This window comes from Lycorma delicatula, chromosome 1, assembly GCF_047948215.1.
Source record: "Lycorma delicatula isolate Av1 chromosome 1, ASM4794821v1, whole genome shotgun sequence".
In the NCBI taxonomy this organism is placed as follows: domain Eukaryota; kingdom Metazoa; phylum Arthropoda; class Insecta; order Hemiptera; family Fulgoridae; genus Lycorma; species Lycorma delicatula.
Genome location: NC_134455.1, coordinates 178427552 through 178440465, shown reverse-complemented (window position 1 = coordinate 178440465; position 12914 = coordinate 178427552). Strand labels below are relative to the sequence as shown.

At 32.5% G+C, this 12914-nt stretch overlaps 1 protein-coding gene across 10 annotated transcripts in view; it reads left to right on the top strand.

Moving 5' to 3' along the window:
* The window catches only part of CtBP (C-terminal binding protein), a 284561-nt gene that overhangs the window by 80016 nt on the left and 191631 nt on the right, over nt 1-12914 (top strand). For 8 of the 10 annotated variants that reach the window (XM_075367884.1, XM_075367872.1, XM_075367882.1 and 5 more), the window contains exon 3: nt 8548-8597. The exons of the other annotated variants lie outside the window; for them this stretch is intronic. The gene's annotated coding sequence lies outside the window, so the exon portion shown is untranslated. The remainder of the gene's footprint in view (nt 1-8547; nt 8598-12914) is intronic. 10 annotated transcript variants of the gene reach the window in all.

Sequence of the window (12914 nt, the reverse complement as noted above, 5' to 3'; positions counted from 1 at the left end):
TCAGCAGTTTGTAATCATTTGTATTTAAACAGTTTCAGTTTGTTGTTTCCGTTTGATTTATGAGTAGTGAATTTTTTATTCATGTAGAGATTTATGACTGGAAGGAGGACATTAATTTGTATCATTGATATCCGTTTCACTCTTTCATAAGACTAACGCATTTCGAGAATTTAAGGTCAATCGGCACTATTTACAGCTGGTGGATGCTGGTTATAAAACGGTTAAGTGGACTGTATTATAAATTGACACACTTCGAATGAAAAAAAAAAAAACTATGCCATCTTTGTTGTATTAGATTGACATAGATCGTAATTGAATACCGGTACACTAAAAGAAAACTTTTGATAAAACATCTCTTAATTTCGTCTTAATTTCCACTTCATGAACACAACTGAGCGAGCAACACACATGAGCAAGTGAGTGGGAGATCTTTCCACTACACCATACACCATACACACAGACACGCACCACACGCATGCACATACAGAAAAATATCCAACAGTTGGCTTTGTTTTGAGACTAATGTTATAGTCCCTGTGCGGAAAGATAAAAGATAAACCATTATTTCACTTCTTTTATTTCCTATTAAGCTTTGCATAATGCTTTTTAGGTATGCTATGATATTAGTACGTTATTTCCGTTGTTGTGTAACTAGTTGTTTAAATTTCAGTCATTCTTTTGTAAGAATTTTATACTTATAAGTCGGTTAACAGTATTAATTTTATTTTTATTTAGTCGGATTTAAAAAATTAAAAGCATATCTTGATTTTGTTACGTTTAGATTATCCTTGACCTTAGATATTGAGACATACTTGATAACGAAAGTGATATTTTTCTAATTTTTTTTCTTATTAATTTGATTATACTATATATTTTTCTATTATAGCCGTTTTACTGGACTGTATAATTTTAGAGTTGGAAGTTTTTTTTTAACGATGATTGCCTTTCGATAACTTAAAGATAGGGGTAGTCCATTGTGTTTGTCGTTCAAACTGCTTTTTGTTTTTTCATCATCGGAATAACAATGGTAGGGGGTAACAGGTGCTGGTATTATACGGGAGGAAGTTCTTTTCCTCATGGTTTGTTTTTCTATAGCAGCCGGCTTACATCGTTTGCCGCCGCGTCCCATCCCCCGATCGGTCGGAAGCGCCGTACAAGATGTAAAGGCTTAAACGAATGGGAGTTGCCGTGAATAGTGTGTCTTAAGCTATTGTTTATGATAGCTTCACTTTGGTGTGACGTCGATGCCATCTGTTCATACGATTTCAATCGCTTGTTTTGATCCAAACCGTAGTTAAACATTTTTGAGGTCTGCTTTTCTCCCGTATCCAGCGATTCGATACTGGCTCACCTTTCTTCTAAATATTATATTCCTCCCCGTATATTTAACAGTATGTGTAAAAAATAAGGAATTTAGTTGTAAAGTTTGTTTTGTCAAAAACTGACATTTTGTTTTTGTGTATTAAAGGGGTTAATTAATTCCTTGTATTTAATCAGTAAGCTGTTAGGTTCTGATGGGTTATCTGTACAGCTATTGAGTAGCACTTCTGGAGTACTTGTATATAGGTAGAGTTGCGGCCATCGAACCGTATAAATATCGAAGTTGCTGTAACTCACGGGCGTAACGGATTCTGTCGGTCGTCTACTCTAAATCCATTGTTTGAGTAGAAAAAGGTATCATAAGAAAAAAAGGGTTTATTCTGATAAAGATAATATCGTTGTATAGTGGAAAGGAATGTGAAATTAGTAGTTATTTTCATCACAGTTCTTCGAATGATCCGAATATCACCTAAGTAAGATGGAAGCAACTCGTTAGATATCAAATTTTGTGTCGACCGGCTCGGGGCTAAGGGTTAACAGATGCTACTTTTCTGTATAAATTGAGTCGCCCGAAAACAAGGTTTTTTTTTTTTTTAGGAAACCGTCCTGATTGGTTTGTCTATATATATCCAACTGATGTGTATAAACTGTCGATTTTTATCGTATCCGTCGTGGACACAATTTTTATATTATTATTAAATGAACATTTTTTTATTTCTCCATCAATTAGTTCAAATAGTTATAATTGTAGAATAAAAATTTTACCAGTAGAATTTATTTCTGTTTTATGCAACAAATCTTTGTTGCCACATTTGCAACACTTTCGTGTTTTTTGTGTTAGCAGCTATAATTTCTTGTAAACTAATACTTTTACTTTTATTGTTTTTTAATGAACTGTTTCATCTTCAGTACTTTAATTTACATATGAGCATTTACTATTAAAACAACATGTAGTGAATTTTCTTCTAAATTTTATTATTTCAAGTATATTATAAAGTTGTTGTATGCTACTTAGTAGTGTTAAGTATTGTTATCTAGCGGCGCGATTCATAAACCCACCTTTTTGAGGAAAAAGTGACATTCGAGTCCCACGGTTCATCAAATGGAATGTCTAACAAATTTCGAGGTATTATTCTTTATTACAAATCTAATTGAACTGAAATACAATGTTTTTATGCTTATTTTTTCCCCCATTTTCATTTCAATGTTAGGTTAGGTCTTGTTATAAACATAATACGTTGACTTCGCCGTGCCGTCCAGTTCTGCGGACTCTTACCGGTGAAGTTCTAACGAACTTCGTGATACATCCCTGTCCATTACTTTACTACAGAAATTCAAGTTTAATCCAGAGTCGTTTCAAATTCCTGCTTTTCTAATCTGATAAAAATTTTAATTTTAGTAGACGAATTTTCTTCTTGTTGATGTGAATTTTTTCTACATAAAAAGTATTGTAATCTTACAGTATACAGTTTGATTTCATTTTAATTATTCAATCACGAATTAATTTTTTAATATCCGCAAATTTTAATTTTGAATTTTATGCAACCGGATGTGGAATGTTTGAACAGTAATATTGTTTAGGAATTCCGCATTTTATGTGTTTTAAAGGATAAAGGTTGATGACGCCTTCCTGTCGCCGATCGAGTTAATGACATTATTGCATAGTTGGTTTCCTGTATTTCTTATCAGTTTTCACTGTTCACTTAATTGTGATAAAAAAATATATCACTGTTTTTACCAGTGTTTTTGAAACGAGATTGATTACGTCTCGGTTTCCTGTTTATGGATAGTATTATTTTACCTGGTAGATTTTTTCGGATAACAGTAGACATTCAAGTCGCATTTATCAAAGTTTGAAAGTATACATCGTATCGTAGTACTGATTAACGTCATATTACATTGCAATCACGAAATCTGTTTTCGTAGTTACATTAGGTTTTTGTATATCCTTTATTATAATGCGGTTTCGTTAATTTTTTAATAAAAGTTTTAATATTTTATTCTATCCATTCTTATGAAGGAAGTTATTTAAAAAAATAATTTCTGTTTTTCTGGCTGTAAGAACGGATAGATAATAAGATTTATTATACTTTTGCGCTTGTGTTGCACTTGTTTTTTTCCTGATTAGCGTCTGGGAATTACCGTTCAGATGTTACTCAGAGGATAATATGTACGAGTGTAAATGAAGTGTAGTCTTGTACAGTACAGCTCAGTTTGACCGTTTTTGAGATGTGTGGTTAATCGAAATCCGATCATCAAAGAACACCGGTATCCACGATCTAGTATTCAAATCCGGATAAAGGTAAAACTGCCTTTACTAGGAGTTGAACGCTGGAACTCTCGACTTCCAAATCAGCCGATTTGGGAAGACGCGTTCACCATTAGATCGACCTGGTGGCGCACCCACCAACATACGCACTATGTTGCACCTATATTTAAGCAATTACAGTGTGTAACCGGTAGAACTTACATGTTGAAAATTTCACCATTCTGCCCCCTCCATTTTTTTACCTGACTTCGTTAGGAAAAAACATCCGCCTTATGACGGATGTCATAAGGATTTTCACAGTAATCAATTTGGCCTCTTGTCAGGATGCCGCCGATTCAAATGCCTCGGCAGACATTTCCATCAGTGCATTTACTCGACTTTACTGTCTCCTTCGTATTAGGCTTCTTCCAATTTCGCTCTTCTACTCTTTAATTTGCAGCCCTCTCGACTAATTGATTAACCGTTTCACGGAAGCGCGATCTCCGCGTCTATTTCTAACGGGAAGGACACAAAATAGTTATTTCAAAACTAAATTTCAAACTAGACTATCAAATATTTATTCGTTTTAGTGTACGAGAAACATCTAAACTCTACTGCCGTTCCTGTTAAACACGTGTTGATCGCAACAACGATAATTTTATCCTACAAATATCCAAATCCGCCTCTTTAATTGTTGAAGGACAATTATGAAATTCTAACGAGAAGCAAACATTAAAATCTCTTTGATTTGAACCGCTTTTGGAATTGAGGTCAACGCCTTGAAGATTTCACCACCCGTCTCCACGTTATCTTCATGAAGGGGTGCTTACGCTCGGCGCCAAATTCGTACGGGAAGAGAGTTGTGGAAAACCTTCCTCCTCCGCTGCTTTAATAAAGCCTTTATTTGATCGGGGGATCGAAACTGCAACTTGAAAGTAATTTATTCTCGTGAGAATCAAGCTTCTACGCCGAATAGTAATGTAAAAGGTTTCGTAATTAACAAAAATCTACTTTGTTGTGAATGTTTTATGTGTAAACTTATGTTTAAGGGCCAATTGCGACCCGTTAGTATGTATCGGTCCAGGATTTTTACCTTCAACGGAATTTTGTGGGTTGGTTTACTTGTTTTACTTACTCGTATTCTTTCGTTTAGTTATAGAAAATAAATTTAATTTTAAGTAGGTTTAATTTTAATCGAATTCTTTTTCTAAAGACGTCCCATTCGATGACAGGCTGCTCCAGAATCGGCAGCTAAAAACTAAGAGGCTTATACATAAGTTTTGGTTTCCTTATTTTTACTACGAAACTATTAAGATTCTACCTAATCGGCTAAAATGTAATGCATGTTGTGCAAATTTTAGCGAATAATACATGCATTTATTGATCGCTTCACGCTCAATTAATCGTCAAAATTAGTAAATTTTATATTGTCGCATTTGGTAAACGTGTAAAGTTGAAAAACAGTGGCTTTTTTAAACTATGTTAATGTTAGTAGAAGTGACTAGACTTTTTTGGTACTTGTATAGACTTTCGGAAATATCCTAACAATAGATCCTGTATCCAAACAGGCTTCCTGATACGAGTAAACGTGTAATTTCTCTTGATGAGCCGAAGTAATGTATATAAAGTAACTCGTTGTTTCTCGTCAGAAGGATATATACATTTTCCTTCTTCGTTCAATTTATTCAAGTTTTTATTATGACCGTGATGCATCTAGGCGTAAAAATAAATCGTAGGATATTTTTAAAATTAAGTTTTAAATGTGTTTATTATATAAAATTGATTAATATTGATTACATTTCAGTTAATTGGGCGTTTGCTGGTAATACAATCTGTTCGATGTAAAAAAAACAACTGGAAACCGTTTCACTCCTCGATTTTTCCCTTATACCGAGAAATTATTATTCGTATTAAGGACGTCATGTTCGGAAGCGGTTTTTGTTAGGTTGCTTACATGTTTACGGTCATACACATAAAAAAGCATCCCCTTTCTTAAAAGTTGAAATTTAGATTCTAATTAAAAATCCCGTAATAATAAACATAATTTCAAATCTATATACTAAAAAAAAAGTAATAACGATCAAGAATACCGTTTTTAGGGTTAGGTTTTATTTAGCGACTAACCATTTTGATAAAATTTGATTGTTTCCACCTCGTGCCGTTCAGGTATTTAAAACAAAATTAATAGAAGAACGTACGTAGATGCGGGAATACTTTTGTAAAAATTTTTGAAAGATTTTCATCGGTGACATTTGTGATGTTAATGGCTTTTTCAAATTGAATTTTCCACGAAGAATTTCACAACCGAGATTTTAGTGATTTTGAACTCGCAGTACATGACGAGACTAAAAGGTATACAAATTTTAGGGGTATCATTTTTTTACCGATTCTTATTTCTTCCCCCTTTTTTAACGCCCGGTAAGTAAAAGCATTCCTTCTATGGAAATTGTGACTTCAACACCGTGATACATCGCAAAAGTTAATTTCGTTTTTTTAATGTCACGGGCCGCTAGCTAAGACCAGTGGCTATTGCTATTACATATAGATTGCGTTGTGATGAATAATTTAATGACGTCGAGGCCTTCTCCCGTAGTTAATTTATGTAACCGATTTTGCCATTTATAACATAGATTATATATGTTTGTTTTTTCTAGTAATTTCACAACTCCTTTTAAAATTCATACAGTTTGTATGTTGCGGTGTATTGTTTGTTGCGCTTCATATATGCGTTAGCTACTTAATTTTTGTTGCAATCTCTCCTTGTTCGTTTTTGTTTTCCTTCCTTTTTGGAGACCGTAATTAATTAAAACATAGTTCGTTGAACGTTGTTTAATTTGTACGATGTTCAAATTAAACAGTTTTGTTTAATTTTCAAAGAACAATGTTTAATTTATTAGTTTGTTTTTGAAAAACGAGCTGATAAAAGGTAAGGTATCTTTATTTAAGGTACTTTTGTAAGGTGTTATCTAAATTAATTGTAAATAAAAGTTAATTTGTGTTAATGAAGTAAGTACGTCATGTGAATTGTTTTGTTTTTTGATGCGCTTCTTTTTTTTTAACTCGGGGTTTTTTTTTTCATGTCTCAATTTCATATAGCCCTCTAAGTAAACAATTTTTGGTCTTATTAAGAATACATTTAAAAATGAAATGTTTGGTTTTTTGTTTCTTGTAATATCGCTTAGTACTTGTACTGAGTATAGAATGAGTCGGAGGTTTGATTTAAATCTAATCCTAAGCGTAATATTATAGGGGAGGAAGCTATATTATACGGTATATAGAAGCTAATGTAGTTTTTATTAAAAAAAAACACCATTAGCTTCAATATGGATTTTCATTGGTTCTGTACAAGTCTCGTGTGATAATTTGTAATTCCACTTGAAAATGTTTTTATTAAATTGATAATATTAAGTGATTATGGTTTTTATTAAGACGGCTTGCATTCAAATAATGTCATTCTACGGAATCCCATTACTATTCGTTCCAATTCTTATTCATAAAACAACTGTATTTTTTTGCGCAGTTTATTATCACTTCATATTGATATTGAATTAACGGAATTAAAAATACGTGAACGGGTTTCTTAGGTCCTTAACCGTAAGTATTTATCCGACGACTTTCCGCTGTAACTGAAAAACCTTATTTAAATTCTCTTCAGCTGATAATTCTAAAAGTGCGAGAGATTAAATAGTTCATTATAGGCCGCTCTCATTAAATTAACAAACGGTACGGATCTTGGAGCAACGGTATTAATTTCAACTTGCACCTGTACAAACATTTTAAATCTAAAATAAGTTTCAGTAGTCCGTTGCTAAACAATACAATAAAATAGAACGAATGAAATATTCGGAGAAAGAAGACTGATTAATACTGCAAATAAATGTTTTAAGAAAATCGTGGCCATTGGACCGACAACTGTTTTGGGCTACTGTTGAGCCTGTTCTTAAATTAAAGCCATCAAAAGGCAAAAGTCTGTTATGCTTTTTTAATTAATTCCTTTCTTACAGAGAGAATGCTGTGCAGATTTTTCCCGTATTCTACCGCAGGCGGAACTTTTTTCAGATTAATTTTATGCATACCTCTTCTAAGTTTATGCGGCTACTTACATCATTCGGTGTGAGGATCGTTCGATAAGTAACCGGAATAGCAGCGAAAGTAGAATTTTTTTGAAATTTTCCGATATAATATCATTTTAGCACGGTAGACTATGCATTTTTAAGATAATTATCGATTTTATATGATGTGCAGCTCCAAAATATTTTTAATCAATGCTTGGAGGCAATACGACCAATTGTTTTACATTTTTTAGAGCATTTTCGTTCGCATCTTCGTTTCCGGTCTGAAAAGTGAATTCATTTTTCATCGTCGGTTTCTCAATCGACTTGAGATTCATTTTGATAACGGTAAAACAGCTTTAAACAATGCTTAGGCCGGGAGCTCAATCGATTTTTGATCTATTGATAGCAGGCATAGCTATTGCTTTATCACCTTACTAAGCCTTGGCATTCATAAGCCCAATAACTTCTCGCATCTTATTCAATAGTCTTCCGAAACAATATCGGGGATCGTTTCATAAATTTGTTGTTATACGGTTTGTGCTTGATAGTCGTTTCTTGTGCTCTAGTGACCGCGTTTGAATTTAAGTTACGATGTTGCGGTCATCAAAAAAATCATCGAAGTTCGTAATTATTTCTACGTTATTCGTTTTTTTCTTCAATTTTGTAAGAAAAATTAATTTTGTTGAGCGAGATGTTCGTGTAACAAGTAAACTAATCTGTAGAATGTATTGAAATTATGACAGAAAAAGTTTGTAAAGATTTATAAAGGTCTCTTTGTTAACTGCCGTAACAGTAGTTCAGCAGTTTTGGGTAATTATCGATCAGCCTTGTAGAATTCTCGAATTGATTTCTACGACAAAAGATGCACGTTTCTGGTTATTGTCTGAATGTGTATGTTTTTATTAACTTTTTTTTTCTTTTCAGGTGAGCTTTCGGCCGAGTATATACGAAAATGAAATTGTCTGCTGAATTTCGTAAGTCGCTGATAATTTCTTATGCTTGTTAATTACCTTAAACACAGATAGCGTACAATAGTCTACTCGCAGAAGACCAGACCCAAAGACGATTATTTGGGCCGGCTCGTTTTCCTCCCCTCTCTCTCCCGCACGCCATATTTTATTGAAAAAGTTTCTGACTGCGAGTTTACAACTTTTCAGGTATCTCTACGTGTTGGCTTACCGCACGACCCAGTTAACTTTTCATTACATACTTAAAGATTACATTAATACGTTATGCCTCGCATCTATCGCATTTATACCCTCGCTTTTCAAATATCTATTCTACATCTGAATTATACTACATATTCTGTTCATAATTATATAATACAATTTGTCGTTCAATATATCTCTTTCATTAGAGATGGCGGTATTTTTTAAAACTACTTTAAAAAAAACACGAAGAAAATTTTTTTAAATTAACGGACCGATTTCGAGGATTTTTTAAATTTTATAGAGATTCCTTTGGTTGGTCCGTTACAAATTTCTACGTAACTTTAAATGGAAGTTTAAAAAAATGCGTTGTCATTGTCAGTACTTATTATTGAATTGCTGCAGCTCAGTTACATACAGCCGTTATTCTGATACTCGAATTATTTCCACTTGAAAATACAAATAAAAAAAAAAAATAGTTTATGGTACAAAGTAGAAAATAAAAAATGATTCCAACCTCGTGCTGGGTAGCAGTCTCATTACATGAGACTGAATTACATTACATTACATGAGACTAAAAACCAGCATCACTAGCTGGTTTTTATTAAGTCGCATGTTTATAATATTAGTTTCTTGCGAAAGTTTTGAATTTTATACTAGCAGATTTTTTTTGTAGGTTTAACCGTATATTAAATAAAGATATGAATGTTCTTTTTTTTAATCCATAATGCTGCAATCCATTTGAAGCGACCGAAGGGTGTGCTTGCTTCACCAGTTCAAAATAAATTGAAACTTACCCACATGTCTCGGGAGATTAAAACTATTTAAAAAAAAATTATTTAAACAGTTTACCTATGGCGGCCATTTTTGTTACGGTGCGCACATCTGTTTTTGTGATTGTAAGGGTTTACGGAAAAAAATCATAACTAAAAAATTGTTGGTCCTGGAAGAATGAAAGAAAGAGCATCAGTCATATTTTCTGAGGATGGTCCAGTGGTTTATTTACCTATTTCTCTTCTTTCTATGAGAAAATTATGAATAAAGTTTAACATGAAAAATGGTGAAATTTCAGTTTGGTAATTTTTTTTCAAGAGACAGGGATGGCATACACAGTTTGAATTGTTTTTTATATGTAGGTATATGTCAGTAGTTTTACCATTAATAATATTAATGGTGATACCTCCCAAATTTAGGGGCGATACCCCTAAATTTTTATGAATCTTTAAAAATAATTTTTTTTTTAAATTCAAATTTTGGTTTCAAATAACGTTGATGGGGCTGGTGATAAAAATCTCAAACTTGCAGTGTTTTTGTAGATGTTTATGGGAAATAAAAAAGTTTCTTGTATATTCTGCTAATAAAAAAGTTGTAACCTCTCAATCATAAAAAATCTGTTAAAAGCGATATCATTTTGACTCTAAATTAGTGCTCCAAAGGGGTTTCTTGTTTTCTTGGCACTTTAATATTTTTATACTTATTACTATAGTTGAAATAGATTTGTTTGAATCATTCAACTGTAGTATTCTTGTTACAACAGGCGCTTGAAGTCATTTCCAGTCGTCAGGAAAAATCATGTTGCAAATGCTAATTTATGCTTGTTGCATCATTTAGCTTTGCAGTTAGACTGGTCAGTCTGACATTAGTCAGTGACGTGTTCACATGTTTACCAAGCGTCTCAAATTTCATCCTGCGTTTGGAAGTGTTTATTAAATAAATAAGTTTTACTTAATAATATATTTGCAAATCTTAAAATCGGTTACTGTTTTACATTATTTTCAAGTAGTTTCACATAAAACAATTGAAAAACAATGTTCCGTTGGAATTTATGTGAATGATCACCGTCATAAAACAGTGTATGGTAGAGTGCCAAAAGAACTCATTAAAATTTATGAATTTAGCGATTAAAACCAGCAACTCATTTTTTACGTGTTAATTCAGATTCACTAATGTTTGTAAATATCAGGAAAAAAGGTTTGTTAAAATTCAGTCACCTGTATAGAGAGTTGTTCTGTTGTGATCTTTGAGAACTCGTAAAAAAAAAACTTAACACAAATAACAAGCTTTTAACGAACATATTTTTCCAAATTTAAATTTAGTTCCTGGAACGTTTCTTTGTGTTAACTGTTTCAAAAGTATTTTTTCTCAGCAGAACAAAGAACTATATGAATTATTCCAACCAAATTACACTTGGAGAAAAGAAAATTGTTACCTGGACTTTTGTAAGTGGAAATGGTGAAGGGGCTTATAATAAACTTAAAAAGATGATTTGGGGAGATTGAAAAAAAATTTCCAATACAAAAGTTGTAGATCATTCAAAAATCTAAAACTTTTGCAGAGGTCACTTTTTAACATAACTTCAAAATTTCTGAGAAAAATGCGAAAAATCTTTTTTCGTTTTATTTTTCATTTCCGAAAAAATAATTTAATTTTGACGAATCTTGGTGAAAGTGTAACTTAATTTTTTTGACGTCAACTTTGGCCGGAAATCAATATCATTTTTTACCCCTTTTCAATCCCTCAAATCAATCCTCCACTACCCCTTTACCGTTTCCACTTACAAAAGTAGGTAACAATTTTTTTCCCGTATAAATGAGTTATTTCGATCGGTCTAAATGCGAAGACCCACATCACAATATTGAACAATTGGATGCTGCTTGTAGCATTTTTGGTGTATCACATCACCCAGTTTTCAGTCAAAAAATCAGTTTTGACTGCTGTGAAAGACTTGTTGGTTCTAGAAGCACCACAAATATGTACTGTGTCAAAAGGTATTGTAAGATGTTACTTTACTTCAGACTCCAAGGACTATTAAGACCATCCTGTGTCAAGTATTGTACCACTTTCGTATGTATGACTATCAGAGGTGGATAGGAGAAGTGGCAGATATTACCTCGAAAATGAATCGTCATTTTGATGTACAGATTAATTTTTTCCACCCAACAGGATCACGTACATCATTTCAAAAGTCTCAACAAGACAGTGTGGGTACCGATCTGCAATATCCTGAGAAAGTTGACATCGCTTGAACTAACTACTGTGACGGGTCGTTCTCACACAATTTCAAGAGAATTATCAGAGATTTCATAGCTGTTGGTTAACCACAGTAAATAATAAACTTTCATTGCTACAAAAACAGGTTATTACGCTGAAGAATAATTAAAAATTTGCTGCAATTTTTTTTTGTTCGATTGTGTTTAAAAAAATAAACCAATATAACAATAAAAATGAATTCTTGAAAAAAGATGTAGATTACCCATTGAAATCTCAGTTTGGGTAAGTTTTACAAGCATTTTTGGATCAAAATTGTATTAGGTTATTACTGGTGTTGGTTAAGTTATCGTTAAATTACAACCATCATTAATAATTTTAAAAACTATTTTAAAAATATTGAAAACGTCAGCTTCAACAACATAGGGGCTAAATATTAAAAAAAAAATGTAAAGTGCAAAGAAGACAAGAAACCTCCTTGGAGCACGTATTTAGTGAGTCAAAATGGTATGGCGTTTAACAGGTTTTTCATGAGTTTTGAGAGGTTATAAGTTTTTTATTGGTACAATATACAGGTAACGTTTTTATTTGCCATAAACATCTACAAAAGTTGTGCAAATTTGATATTTTTATCACCAGCCCCATCAGAGATATTTGGAAAAAAAAATTAATTAAAAAAAAATTGTTTTCAAAAATTCATACAAATTCAGGGGTAAGTATATCACCGTGAATTATTTATGGTAAAACTACTAACATATACCTTACGTATAAAAAAATAATTCAAACTGTGTATGTCATCCCGGCCTTTTAAAAAATTACTAAAAGTGAAATTTCACCGCTTTTCATGTTCAACATTATTGGTAATTTTCTCATAGAAAGAAGAGAGATAGGTAAATAAACACCTGGATCAATCTCTAACCTAGAGAAAATATGATTAAATTGCTTTTTGTTTCATCGTTCCAGGATCAATAGCTTTATTGTTATGATTTTTTCCGTAAACACTTAAATCACAAAAATAGGTGTGCGCACCGTAACAAAAATGGCCGCCACAGATAAACTGCTTAAATAAAAAATTAAAACATATAGTTTTAAGGTCTTGAGACATGTAGGAAACAAGTGGGTAAGTTTCAATTTTTTTTTAATCGGTCAAGCAAC